Raw genomic sequence first — 16,014 nt, forward strand, 5'->3', positions numbered from 1 at the left:
CTCTCTCTCTCAAAAAACAAAACAAAACAAAACAAAAAAAACAGCTTTCCACTAAATGATTCTACTCTCAAAAATTTATTCTAAGGAAATAATCATTGTTTTAGTTAATTCTGTTTCTTTCTTCAGTGTATTATTGATTTAAAAATGAGAAAACCATCTAGATGTGCAACAATATGCAACAATAGGGAATACTGAATACAATATTGTGCAATCATATAATTGTATGTAATGTAGCTAGCTAAAATGATGAGTAGAAACATCAATTTTCATGACAAACATTGAGAAGATGGCGCATAATTTTGACTTTTCTGATTAAATAATTCAGTACAGAAAACATCCAAATGAATTAAAAAAAATACTGGAATATGTAGGATATACAAGGTAGATCAGTACGGTGCTGGATTCAAGACAAATTGACAAAACTCACTTACATATGTGTGTGTATATACATATATATACACGTATATACATATATAGAGAGAGACAGAGAGTTTTACAAAAGTTATGTAACTTGTTCATTGAGGAATTAAAAATGTTATTAAGGATCAAAAGGTGAATAGAGAACTATTACATTTTTAAATAGATACAATTTGTTAAAGATGCCATTTTTTTCCAAATCAGATTAAAAACTTAAAAACTAGAGGACTTGATTCCATAATTTATATTGAGGATATAATTTAAAGAATAGTTAAAAACATTTTTATGGAAAACAGGATGAGTAGACACAAAGGAATTTGACAGTGCAAATTGTTTTATTTTTTAAGAAAAAAAGGAAGGAAGAGAAGGAGGGAGGAAGAGAGGAATAGGTAAAATTTTGGTCTTTGGTGTTCCATAAACGTAATTTACTGCCATATCATTTCTTGTTACTCTCTTTTTGTTGCACAATTTCCATGCATTTCTCAATGTTTTCCATGCAATACAGTAAATCTAAAAAAAAAATTATGGCAGAACATTTAGCAATGTCAAAGTTACTAGAAAAATCTACGGATGTACATTATGTATTTTGACAATATTCAACTTCTGGAAATTTGATGGGGTACATGTGTTATAAGGAGATTTCTGCCTATGCAAAATTTTAAGTTTTTAGACTTTAAAAATCTGCCTTCTTATCTTATAGGATTTCTGTGAGTAATAAATGTTTTTCCCCCGGAGTATTTGTAAATAAAAAGCAATAAATAACATAGTATTTTTAGTGTCATTTTTATGTGACATAAAAGGAAAGAGAAACAGTTATCTTTTGTGGTTTGCTCTTCCCAAAAGAGTGAGAAATATGCAATGATCCCTTCCAAATAGATATTTTTTAAATTTCATTAGAGTAAAATTTCTGAATGTACAATACATTTTACATTGTATTTTAAAAAATACAATTTGCTGAGTTTTGACATATGTATACACCTATGTACTCATCCTCGTGATCAAGTTTCCTTCTTAAACGTTATAATAATTTCCATTTATTTCCTATATATGAAGCATTATACACAAATTTATAAAAAATACAACAGCCCCCCAAAATAGGAACATTCATTATTTTATACAATAACAAATTCTAGCTGAGAAACGTAGATGGCTTGCTCCTGATTCAAACATAGCAACAATAATAAATACATAAATAAATAAAAAGCTTTCAGTGTTGAAGCTGTTTTTCTTATGAGTGATATTTTACAGTAAAACACCTGCTTTTTCAATTACATCAGATTTCACACCCAAGAAATTAATATCAAGTTGGCCCGGGATATACAAATCATGATGATAAACTTATTACCTAAAAAAGTTAATTAGCTCTGCTTTATTGCTTATTGTTTTGAAGTCACTTTCAGAGGTATTTTAATTTTATATTATATATTTGATAGTTCTTGTTTTCTGTTTCTAGCCACTGTGGTGGTAGTGTTAGGTGACTAATACTCATCATCTGCATTTTAAGTATGTTTGATACATGAGTCCAAAGGTAATTAAATTACATTTTTTAATTGAAAAATCTACTTATAAATTGATAATAATCACTATTATCACTAATAATCACCATTGTGATAATTAGTATGGTGCTTGGTGATTTTTTATCATCATTTTATTAGGTTTTTTTTGTAGACTTTTTCTCTGAAAAATTGTCAGATGCAAAGATGTAAAGTGAAATACGGTGAAATCACTGACATGTCCACCTTTATGTAAAAATAAACAGCATAACAAAATGATTAGTCACCATTAAGTGTCTATGAACTTTTGGTGTAGCTTTTTATCTTGCTGGGTGGGCTTCTAGGACATATTCTGACTCCCCTTAATGCAAAGAGCAACAAAGCAGTCTGGTTCCCTCATTACTCCTAAACTCTGCTTTTCTCTACCAGTATTTTGACCTTTGAGTCAAGCACACTCAGGTAACAAGATAATGAAGCTATAAGAAGGCCAAGGAGCCTTCTTGACTTTTTGTTAGTACTCTGCCTTTGGTACATTGTTAAGTCTGCTGAGACAGCTAAGTGTTTTATAACATTTTAAATAACACTCTGTATTGCTGACTCATAGGCAATTCATTGCTTATCATGGGCGTCACATAACAACAGATAAGTGAATCACAGGAGAGCTCTAAAGAACTATGCCGGAAAAGCAGCCGGCTAAGGCAAAGCAGGCAGAGTGCACTTCCCCATTCCTCTATACAGTCAACTCTTAGCTTATATATATATATTATATATATATAATATATATAGTATATTATATATAATAAGTATACTATATATATAATAAGTATACTATATATATAATAAGTATACTATATATATAATAAGTATATTATATATATAATAAGTATATTATATATATAATAAGTATATTATATATATATATATATATAATCACTCACTTCACTTTTTTTCTTTTTTCTTTAAGTGCTCTCACCATCCTGGGCTTCTGCATGTCTATCAGCTTCCTGGAGGCTGTTGAACACAAGATACAATGGTCCAGTTGGAGAGGGGCAAGAGACAGGATGTTTCAGAGACCAACCAAATTAAAAGTTACCAAGAAATCTTCTAGTTAAGCTTACTTCTCAACTGACTTTTATATTATGGTAATAGTATACCAAATATTTCTTGGACTGGAATAGGACATATAAGGCTTTTTTAAAGCAATTATCTTTCATACCCAGAAAAAGAGCAAAAAAGCTCCGCATGAAAATAAAAATAATATTTTATTTTAAAAATAAAGATTATAAATAGATTTCCTATGATACTTATGATGGTATAAGACAAAGCATATATGATTAAATTTTATTAATTTTTCATTTTTCATTTTTAAATTTTCATTTTCATTATTAAATTTTCATTTTTTGTGATGCTTTGGGAACTTAATATTTTCCAGTTACTATAGTAACTATTTTATCTTCACAACTATTCTATAAAATTGGTGAGTTATTAAATTTAAAAGTGAAAAATTTAATTTCAAGAGGTAAAGTAACTTTTTATTCAGTAATTAAGCTGAAGCCTTCCTGATAACAAAGGTTTTGCTCTTTCTACTAATCGACCAATTATTTAAAATCTGTTGATATTCAGATTTAATTTCCTTTTATTTTTATTAAGATCCACTTTATTTACTTTTCACTAATTTGTCTAATAAGATACCACAATAATACTAAGAAAATAAGTGCATGGTTTGGTCATAATAAAATGACCATTCTGTCTATAATTTATTTCCAGAATGCTCCTGCATTTGTTGCAATAGCCCATATGCCCAAATCAGACTGACCAGTTTTGACTTACCTAATCAGTTTTTGTTTAGGAGAATCTCATATTGAATTGTACACGTCTCTACAATAATAGTTTATTGAAAATGTCCCTGATCCTTCCTTGGCTATGTATAAGACATGTATTGGCATGGCTACATCTGTCAGCATGTCATTATTAATCACAACACTTGCTAGACCCAGTGGATATTTTGTGATTTCTCTATTGATAATCTAATACATTGATTACTGCACTGGTACTTAAGCATCTCTGAGCTTCAACATCGAGAAACAGCCATTAACATTCTCATTCACCCATGTTTTGTAAATATTTCAGCTAGTCTGGTGTTTTGCCTGAGAGCTACCCATTTCAATTCCATTTTAATTTTTAATTTGTTGTCTGTTTAACTAGGAAATAAACTGCTTTGGAAAGTGCAGCAAACTTCAGAACATTGCCCATATATTAAAATAATGAAAGAATGTATGTATAGCAAGAAATTGCAGTAAAAACACAATATATTTTATTAAAAGACTTGTTAAGTTTGTATTCAGTCAAATCTAAGACAACTCTAAAAAAACATTATACCCAAATAAACAGCCATTTCTGGGTCCTTAGCAAATATTTAGATCTGAAGTTAAGAGCACACTCACAGAAAGTTCATATTGAAACTTGCCACAGAATTAAGATGAAGCATTTTTATTCATGACCACCAAAGGGACCTAGATATCTATAATCAAAGTCACTTAAGAAAAAACCGTTAACAAACCACGTTGGATATAGAAAAAGAAAAGACAATCTCATGAGAAATGAAAAAAATAGAGACTAGAACACTACCCAGTAGGCTTTTCTAGAAGTGGTTGAGGGCAGAGTTTAGGCAGGAAAAACAAGAATTGGCAAAGACTTGTCTATAACTAATAGAGGAAAGAGTTCATAAGGAATTTGAAAAATGCCCATTGATACTGAAAAAAATATCAATTTGAGTGAAAACTCAAAATTGAAAAGATTAGGGGAAGACTAACTTATTTAGGTAACAATCCAAAAAGTTAATTGCTGTGCAGAATGGAGTTACCATCTTGTCAGGAGATAACTTGACATGACCCACCTGAAAGAAAACTACACTCATTGCTCTATAGTGAATGGAATTTTAAGGCTACATCTAAAAACAGTACCTTTATAGAGAAAATTACCCCCAGATTTTCAGTAAAAGGGGGACCCCAAGTGATGAAGACATCGTGAATCTTCTATCATGGGGTAGAGCTGGCTGGGCATGAAACAGGGAAAACAATTCTAGTTTAAAAGATAATTAAGAACAATAGATCACAGATTGCTGTTCTCGAATTATTAAAAGATCCTAAAACTTGTGTTTGTTATTGTTGTTAGTGCATGTTGGCACTGATAAACAGAAATATAATTAAAATGAAAAAAAATTGCATATAAGGAAGTTATGTGTACAGACAGTCCCTGACCTATGATGGTTTGACTGGTGATCTTTTTACTCTACTGTGGTGTGAAAGTGATATGAATTCAGTAGAAACCTGACTTCAAATTTTGAATTTTGATCTTTTCCCAGGGTGGCAATATGTGGTATAATGCTCTCTCATCATGCTGGGTAGTTGCAGTGAGCCACAGCTCCCAGTCAGTCTTGAGGTCATGAAGGCAAACAACCAATACACTTACAACTACTCTGAACCTAAAAAAAACCAAAAAACAAAAAAAAAAAACAACTACTCTGAACCCTATACCACCATGCTGGTTTTTTACTTTCAGTACAGTATTCAATAAATTACATGAAATATTCAACACTTTAAAGTAGGCTTTGTGTTAGATGATTTTGCCCAACTGTAGGCTACTATAAGTGTTCCGAGCATGTTTTAAGTGTGCTAGGCTAAGCTACAATGTTTGGTAGGTTAGGTGTATTAAATGTATTTTCAACTCATGATATTTTCCTTCTATGATGGGTTTATCAGGACTTAACCTCATTGTAAGTCAAGAAGATCTGTACTTGTTTCCGATGCAAATTTGAGGAAAGTGTATATCACTATACATCCAGTCTCTGGTGTTTTGAAAGAAGAAATACATACAATGCAATTCATGGATTGGTGGTATCAAGTTACTCAGAGGGAAGGCGATAAGACTGAGGTCCAGAGACTTGCTTCAGTAAGAAAACAGAAGGGTAAATGTGATAGGTGTGGCATCATGGAAGTGCACTATTCAGATCTCATTTCAAGAAAGACCTTCTCAACAATCCATGAAGAGTGTATTTAGCTGACAGCCTTTAGCTACAGAATACTTGAAATCTGTATAGATTTCCTCAATCCTAATACTTGAGGCTGTGCTCTTCCCAAATAGCTAGAAGGCAAGGACAGCCTCAGATGAGGGTGTTTATCTAGGCATTCCTCCCTAATGTCAACTCCTCTATGGCAGTCATCAGAGCTCTCTCATTGCCTGTCCAAAACTTTCTCAGAGCTGCTCTGCAGTCTGAGGCTTTTTCAACCCCGTCCTCTTTTTTCCCGTGCTCCTTTCACAGATACCAGACTTACATTGTGGTCTGCAGAATTTTCCTGACTCCATCTCTCCATCTTCCCTTTATCTTTCATAGATATTATGTACAATATTTTCTTGCATCTCTTACTTAGTCTTCATGTTTGCTTCCAGAACACAAGTGACAAGTGGGGTTTCTGAGGCTCAATCATAGAACGGTCTAAATGTGATTTCCTGATTCTTGAAAGAGTAAATGCTAATATATTTTTATGCACATTGGCCTCCGTAAAGTGATTCAAGAAGGCTGCCCATAGGCAATTGAACTTATAAACACATAACATAAAAATAGCAAGCTGAGAGGTGACCTCATTAGAAATAAACCAGATGCCAGTGGAACATATTATTCTCATCTTGGCACCTGTTTCAAAGGTATTTCTCTGGGACCTTGCCATCTCAAAACTATTGGACCTACTGCCACAAAAATCAGAATCAGTTTAGCAGCTGTTCCACACCTAGAGCTGTAGTACTAGGAGAGATGATGATGTTTTGTTTTCTGTTATGTATTAGCATGCCTGCTGGACATAAGCTCCATAAGGACAAGCATTTCTGTTTATTTTGTTCACTCATGTATGACATGTGCCAATAATAGTGCATCATCTATTGTAAGTGCTCAACTGATATTAGTTGGATTAATAAATAGCTTTTTGTAGATGATATGCAATGGAATTTGAACTCCTAATAGTCTATACAAGGTACATTTTGAATCATAACCTACACAGCTTTGGGCGGGGGATGGGAGGGAATATACACAGTGGAATGTATGATGGTAGACAAAGTGAACAAAGCTGGAACTAGCAAGCCTGGGACTGACTTATTCCCTTAGATGTGAGACTGACAATGGGAAAGGCAACCACAGAAGGACACACTAGCTTCTATACCACACCAGTTCAATTACAGGAAATTGAGTTCCAACTGTGTAATAGCACTGTGCATGATAGTGAGTTACAAAATCCAATAAAGCCTATATCCTGCCCTTGAAAATCTTTTAGAGTAAGTGTGTGTGTGTGTGTGTGTGTGTGTGTGTAGTTTCACAACACCCAAATCAATGCTTCGACTGAAGATGTTTTCACCTTCATCTGTGGACATGTTCATAGTAGAGGCTTAACAAAGCAATAATCTCTCTGCTTTCTAATTTTAGGTCTCCTATTCTAAACAAGCGTGCTTTTCACAACCTATTTAATGCCACATGTGTTCCGTTTTCTGTGCTTTTTGTTGAAGTCACTGTTTAAAATGGCTCCCATGCACAGTGCTGAACTGTTCTCTGGTATTCCTAAGTGCAAGAAGGCTGCGATGTGCCTAATGGAGAAAATATGTGCACTAGATAAACCTTGTTCAAACATGAGTTATAGTGCTGTTGCCATGAGCTCATTGTTAATGAATCAACGATATAGCACATCCAGAAAAGGCAGAGGAAATTTGCCAATCTGTACATGAGGCCACTCAGAAAGTGCTAAAGTAACATCTATAGTGCATGATGGAGCTATGGAAAGATGGAGAAGTGGTCAAGTTTGTGGGTTCATGAAATGACAGCTGGAGTTTTAAAAAATCATAGTGGACAATATTGTCATGAGGCAGAAAGCCTAAGTAATTTATGGTTTTGTTTCCCAGAGTCAGGAAAACGTTAAACCCTTCTTGGCGAGTGCTGGCTGGCTTGCATGTCTCAAAATGCGATGCAATATGAAAAACGTTAAGCTTGCAGGTGAGACAGGTTTTGGAAATCAGGAGGCTGCAGAAGAATTATTTTACATATCTGCTAAGTGTTCTATGGGAGAAAGGTTATGTGGAAGAGCAAGTTTTCAACTTGATGAGACTGGCTTATTTGACAAGGATGTTGGCAAACAAACCTACATAAGCAAATGATAATTTAGTGGGCAAAAATGTGTCATCAGAGGACAAAAATGTGTCATCAGAGGCTTGCAGGAACCTATCCCTGTATTTCCCCTCAGAGCAGTGGCTCAGGATTTGTTAATTCAGCATTCATGGTTACTTTACCGAATATAACTACTGCAAAGGATGTGAATCTATTATATACACATATATGCATACATGCTTCTATATATGTATATATGTAAATTTTATATATTTACAGAAGTGATCAACAGAGAAAAGATTCCTGACCTCATGCAATTTATGTTCTAATAAAAAGGGAGAAATATAATCACCTAGTAAACAAATAAACAAGTTGGTAACTGTTTATAATCACCTAGTATACAAATAAACAAGTTGGTAACTGTTAGTTACATCAGTCAATGAGAGAACTAAGACAGTGTGATAGTGGCTGGAGCTACTTTGTATAGATAACCACCGAAGGCCTCTTGAAAAGGCCACATTCCAGTCGAGGTATAAAAGATAAATAGAAGCTGGCCATACAAAAAACTTACCATAAAAAATAATACATTTTCCAATATGAGATTTGCAATTAATTTTGTGTAAAAGTATACTGCTAATTCTATTTGAAGATACAGTCAATATATATTGAAATAAGAATTGGCTTCAAACTATTTTAGCAAATGAAAATGTAAAAACACATTTACCATATCAACTAAATTGTGTCAATAAGAATGATTTTTAAAAAATCACATGAAATAGAAAAGGAAAGACATTTATAAAAATCCTCCCCAGATGTGAAACATCTAGAGGCTGAAAGTCTAGATTCAAATTCCTGTAGATATTTGCGCATTCGAAGTTTGCATTTGGATAGAATTATCATAGAAACAGCTTTTCTAATGCTGCTAGCAGTTGCGTTTCCAACCCAAGTGAGAACAGGAAATAAAAAAGCATACAAAGGGGAAAAGTAATGAATAAAGTTAACCAAACTTTGAGGCTCTCACATTTGATGTAGGTCAACCTTGAATTTTAGATGAATGCTTGATTTACAATTCATCTAAATTAGGTCATTCATCCCTGGTGACATATGGGTTTCAAAAATTAGCCTTGACTTTCAAGTCATTGAAAATGTTTCTACGAATCTTTGGAAGAGTTTCAAATAATTAAACATTTGACATCTATTTTAGATAAGAATTAGAAGACTATATTCCAGTTTAAAAAAAAAATCAATTTATCTAAATATATTCCAAATTGTAATCTTTTCATTCATCATGAAATTCTATTAATGACATATTTGCTATATTATTATTTTGTATTATTATATTCATTATATTAGTTCTTAGAATCTTGTCTTAAAATAGGTTAAGCTATAAAGTAAACCAAACTTCTTATCTCATGATTCTTCAAACATGGTCAAACGTTCTATGCTAGTAATACGTTGTAGGGACATTAAAACAAGAGTACTCAGGTTTCTAACATGGGGTGGCCCACCCTGGCCTCTCTTTTGCCACCAACTCTGGTCCAGGAGAAGAAAGATAAGGTGTCTTGTTGGTGAATTTGGGAGACAAAAGTAATTCTACCATCCCTTCTTGACCCCACTGGTGAGGTCAACCTGCATCCTCAAAAGGTAGCTGCTGGGGCACCTGGATGGCTCATTCAGTTAAGTATCAGACTTTTGATTTCAGCTCAGGTCATGATCTCAGGATCCTGGGATTGAGCCCTGTGCCAGGCTATGCAATCAGTAGGGAGTCTGCTTCTGGATTCTCTCTCTCCCTCTGCCTCTGCCCCTCCCTGCACTGGTACGTACTCTCTTTCTCTCTCTCTCTCAAATAAATAAATAAATCTTCAAACGTCAGTTGTTATAATCCTACATCCTGCCAGCAGCTTGATGGGGAGGCACTCTCCCTGTGAAGAAGCCTATAATGGCCACTTCCGTCTCTGATTGGGTTTGAGAATCTCTGTACTTCAGAGGTGACAGTTGAGGAAGCCTATTTCACCATATAAACACAACCGTATTTTCCATAGCTGATATCTTGATCTCCATTACCCTGCCTCCTGTGTCTCATCGTTCACATGGTTTTGAAATCAAGATGTAAAGAAGAGGGCACCTGGGTGGCTCAGTTGGTTAAGCGACTGCCTTCGGCTCAGGTCACGATCCTGGAGTCCCAGGATCGAGTCCCGCATCGGGCTCCCTGCTCAGCAGGGGGTCTGCTTCTCCCTCTGCCCTCTTCCCTCTCGTGCTCTCTGTCTCTCATTCTCTCTCTCAAATAAATAAATAAAATCTTTAAAAAAAAATAAAAAATAAAAATAAAAAAAAAAGAAAAAAAAAAAAAAAGATGTAAAGAAGAGGCATTATTATTGACCTTTAAAAACCCCAGGAACACAGAATAACTTTAAGAAGGAGGAAAATGTGGTTGCAGGAGAGGTCATAATCTTTGGAATCAGAGAAATTTGAATTCAGATCTCAGCTCTTCCACCTCCTGGTCCGTGTATGTGTGTGGCAAGTTACTGATTTTCTCCAAGCCGTTTTCCTAGTACAAAACGGAAACACTTCTGGTTAACTTGCAAGGCTTAGATGAAGATTAAAGATAATGGAGATAAATTTCACAAGACAAAGAAGGCTCTAGATGAATGTTCATTATCAATATTAATATTATTTTAATTTCATATTGATACTTTAAAAATTCAAACTTAATTAAAAGTTATGATGTGATTAAAGATTTAAGTCCAGATTATTGTATTTATGAACTGTCATCATCATCATTAATTAATTCTTATTAATGTCTTAAGAAAACCTATCACTATTACATTAAGAAACATATGAATTAATAAATTCCTTTTACTTTATAGAATCATTACAAAATCCAATTTATTTTAAGTATATCAGAAAGTTATAAACCTAACTCCATCCTCAAAGAATAAATAGATATTATTCTATTAAACTTCCTTGATACAAGTCTTATATCAAAGTCGCCTCCAAATCACCAATAGGTAGTTATTTCTCATGAACCCATTGGCTTTGCTTTCAAGAAAGCAGACATTGTAGGGAAAAGAATTTGAGTTTTTCTCACTATAAGTGAAATCTGTCATTTCTGATTCTTAAAGAAGGTTTGGAGAAGAGGTTTGGAAATGAGGGGGAGTGGGCAGAGTGCATTGCTTTGCTTTAGAATGCATGACACAGCAAGGAAAATTATGGCTTGTGTGGCTAGCCTCTCGGGGCCTCATTTTCTTTATCTGTAAAATAACACTTTGAATCAAATAATCAACTGATACAATCCTTGTTTTGACTCAATATCAAGTTGATGTCCATCTAAGATATGAATGGCAAGTCGAAGAGCAAGTTTTGAAGGATTCTCTGGACACTTTGTCTCTTTCATCTCGTTGAACATTTCAGAATCTTTTCAATGTTTTGACAAGGTGCCAAGGAATTTCTAAATCTTTCAACATATCTATATTAAACTGTAAGCCACAAAGGTGACCTCAAATATATTATATTCTATGATGTGTTGAACTATTTCCTTCAGCACACCAGTGCAAAGACAGGTCTAGAAAACAAATGTCATTACCAAACTATTTTAAATCTATCATATTTGCTATTAGCCATTGGATAAAAACAACCACTTTGGTCTTGGCATCTAAGACCTTTTTTTATTCTGGACCATATGTACCCATATTTCACTTTTTTCTGCATGAACCATCTGCTCCAGAAATAATTTTCAAATAGTCATGCCCCAAATATATTTAGCATGTGTTCTGTTCATTCTTCCTTGTATGCCTTTCCTGCATTAAGAAATTGGCGTCTCTTCAACTAAACCTTTTCTTTAAAAACCACGTCAAATCCCATTTCTTCATTGAACCCTTTCCTGATTCCTCCTGCACTTATTTAGCTAAAAACACTTATTATACAGTTATTCCATGATATCTAATAATACATATTTGCCTGCTTCTCTGTCTCCCCCCCTCGCTCCCCTTTTTCTCATTTTCTTTTATCTCTCTCTCTCTCTCACCCTACCATCACGATTTTAAGTTCTGCTGAAAAGGAATCAGTTGTTATACTACTTTATAATTCCAAAATACCATAATTTTAAACATAAAATTTGTGGTGGTTAATTTTATGTGTTAATTTTCTGGGTCACAGGGTGCCCATATTTGACCGGATACTATTTCTGCATATGTCTGTAAGGGTATTTCTAGAGGGGATTGCCATTTGAATTGGTAGAATGAGTAAAGCAGGTAGCCTTACCCAATGTAGATGGGCATCATCCAATCCATGGGAGAGCCTGATTAATACAAGATGGGAGAGGGGAAAATTCACACTCCCTGCCTGACTGAAGCAATCAGCACCCCTGGTTTTCTGGCCTCAGACCTAAGAACTAGAACTTACACCACATGTTTTTTTTGGGGTCTCAGGCCTTCAGACTCAGACTGGAACTACAGCAGAAGCTTTTCTGGGCCTCCAGTTTGCAGGTAGCAGAACATGGGACATCTCAACCTTCATGATCGCATAGACCAATCCCTTATAATAAATCTCTTTATATATATATATATATATATATATAAATATATATATACCTTATTGGTTCTGTCTTTCTGAAGAAGTCTGAATAAAACAAGAGTCAATTCACAGATACTTCTCAAATCAATGAAAATGTAGAAATAAAGCTCTGATTTCTCATGGAAAATAGAAAAAAAATACTCTGCATTCATGAGGAGAGAAATAAAATATTCAAAACTCTTGGTACATGTGATATATTTATTACTGAGAATTACAGTTGTGATGAAAAATAGATAACTACTAATTGTAATGTCTTTTCTTGCAAGAGACAAAATGATCTAGCATTTAGAAAGATAAACTCTAGATCATTTATCTCTGATATTTTTTCTTTGTCATGTATGAATTGTTTTAAAATGTAAGCTCAAGGTATCCTAAAGTATAGCCAATACTGAGAGAAAAAAATGGAAATATAAGAGGCAACTTAATTCATATATATATATATGAATGTGTAACTTCTCTTTGAAGTTTTAGATGGCCAGTCCGCTGGCTGTACACTGCTTTTTCATTGGTAGCTTGAAAACTGATTTAATTGTATTCACTATCTTTTTAGCTGTTTACCACTATGAGACAAGCTGACCTGAGGTATTAGGAAAAAAGGACATGTGAGAAGCTATAAAATGCATCCCCAAAGTAAATTTTTTTCCAACTATTTTTTTCCAACTATTTCTTACCTTACTACATAATCATGCATTTTGCTACCCAGAAAGCAGTGAATTACATAAAGAGGGGATTTTTTTTTTTCCTTCTTAGTAAATGAAAGTATTTGAGGTGTTCACACTCAGGCAAATGAAGGTAGCAAATTAAAAACAAAACAAAATGAAAGTTTGAAAATCACTTCTTGAATCTAAAAACTCTACAAGGAAAGCAGGTGGCTATGCAGTGAAGTATATGCTGTATGTGTTTGCAAACTTTATAAAATCCTATGTTAGGTTTATGTATCAAAAACATCTTCCTAGTATTTTGACACTTTGGGGGATTGTAAATTTAATTCAAAACTGTGTTCATCCTCCTCCTGGTTTTCAGCCTTGACACTTCTTCAAATACCTACTCATCTCCAGGAGTGATTGATTCATTCTAACCAGTAAATACTTTATTGTTGTTCCATACTCTTCCTCTAGCTGCTTTTAGAAGTTCCTCATTATTTTCCAATATAGGTAAGGAACAACTTTACATTTCTTTCTTAAGTTGTAAGAAAAATTGCACGGAATGCCCAAAAGACATGTTCTCTCACTCATGTTTTTGTGTTTCCCTTTTCCCTTCAACATTTCCGTGTTTCTTACCTCCTCTCTAGGATCTTCCTTCAACATTTGTAATTTAAATGTCTTCAAGTCTCCCTTCCAAATCCCTGATAGATTTTCTATTATTGCCTCATCAAAAATCCACAGAAGATAAGCAAGCCTAACACAAATAATCATGATGAATTCCCCAGGTTTACTAGGTTTAAATGAAGAAGTAGTTGAATAAATATCATTATAACATCTGTTTTCTGACACCAAATGTGTGGATTTTTCTGACATTTTCCCACACCAATTTCAAATGCTCTGATATCAACTGGGGGTCCCACAATTCAATTCATTTCTGACACTAATACTTGAAGTTAGTACAAACCCTGCAAGCTAAGGACTCAGTCCTACATGCGAGACTGTCCCTACTTGAGAAACCAGTCACAAATGAGCCACCAAGCTACCCACACTCCGACTGTGTGACTCACAGAATTCAGGAAAGGGTTCTACTTACTCTTTCAGTTTATTATAAAGGATACAATTCAGGAACAGCCAAATGGAAGAGATCCATGGGACGAGGTATGGGGGATGGAAGCACAACATCCTACCATCACTTTGAGGTGTTCACCATCCCAGAAACTTCCCAAATCCCATTGTTTAGGGTTTTTATACGGGGCTTTATTACAGTCATGACTGATTAGAATCATTGGCTATTGGTGGTTGATTTCAATCTCCAGCCCCTCATCCTCCCTAGAGGTTGGGGGTGGGGCTGATATTTCCAACCCTCTAATTCCATGATTGTTTCTTCTGGCTAGCAACCCCTATTCAGAAGACATCTTGGGTCCCCCATCAACAATCACTTCATCAGCATAAACTTAGGTGTGATTGAAAAGGGTTTATTACAAAAAACAAAAGGCACTCCTACAACTCAAGAGGGTTTTAGGAACTCTATAATATGAACCAAACCTAGGACAAAAATCACTTATAAATATTATATAATTATTATCATACCACAATTATAAAGGCTATTCTTTATTTACTTTCCCCTCCAAGTCCTTCTTCCTAAACTACTGAAAGAAGAGTTCTTGCGGACTCTCTTATACTGAGACTGATTAGATAACTGAATAAGTATTTAGCTCCCCATTATCTTCCTCTTCTTTTTAACTTATGATAACAATACTTTGGCTTCCCTCCCAGATGTTAGGGAATAGAACTATGTTTTAAATCAGATGATTTTGCTATTTTCTTAGTAGCAGTCCTTGAAAGGTCAATAAACAATTATAATTACTAGAAAAATAAAGTTTAGGACTTACCTCTACATTATCCATATATCCAATTTGATAAACTATATTAGATTATTTTTCTAATTTTCTTTTCTGCATATATCTCTTTATTCTACAACCAACCTGAAAGCTTTTTTTTGGGCAAAGCTGCTTAGGCATTTGTTATATTTCCCAAAGCAATAACAAAAAATAGACTTTAATATAATAGATATTCTTTAAAATTTGTATTGTATGCATTTAACATCTAAGTGCACTTGACACTTTATATAATACAAAAGTGAGTTTTTTGTGCATTTATAATTGAGTAATGAATAAAGGAATAAAGATAACTGAGAAAGGAAAGAAAAAGAAGCATATGTAAGGCAAAATAGGAACCCTTTAATAGTTATTTTTAAAATAAATTTTAAATTAATTATTTTATTTTTAAATAGATTAATAAACACATTGATTCTTCTATGCATAAAAAAGTAGTATAGGGAAGAGGTTAAGTGTCCATAGTTTAGAAAATCTTGATTCCTATTTCAAGCATCACTGAAACCTACTTTTAAAATGTGTTAGGGCAGGGGCGCCTGGGTGGCTCAGTTGGTTAAGCGACTGCCTTCGGCTCAGGTCACGGTCCTGGAGTCCCGGGATCGAGTCCCGCATCGGGCTCCCCGCTCGGCAGGGAGTCTGCTTCTCCCTCTGACCCTCCTCCCTCTCATGCTCTCTGTCTCTCATTCTCTCTGTCTCAAATAAATAAATAAAATCTTTAAAAAAAAAAATGTGTTAGGGCACATCTCTGTGTCCTTATCAGTAAGAAATATGGGTGATAAAAGACTTCATGTACCAAAAAAAAAAAAAAGTCTGCGTATACATTTTATTTTTAGTGCGAATGAACTTTC

The sequence above is a fragment of the Neomonachus schauinslandi genome, chromosome 2, assembly GCF_002201575.2.
Source record: "Neomonachus schauinslandi chromosome 2, ASM220157v2, whole genome shotgun sequence".
NCBI lineage: Eukaryota > Metazoa > Chordata > Mammalia > Carnivora > Phocidae > Neomonachus > Neomonachus schauinslandi.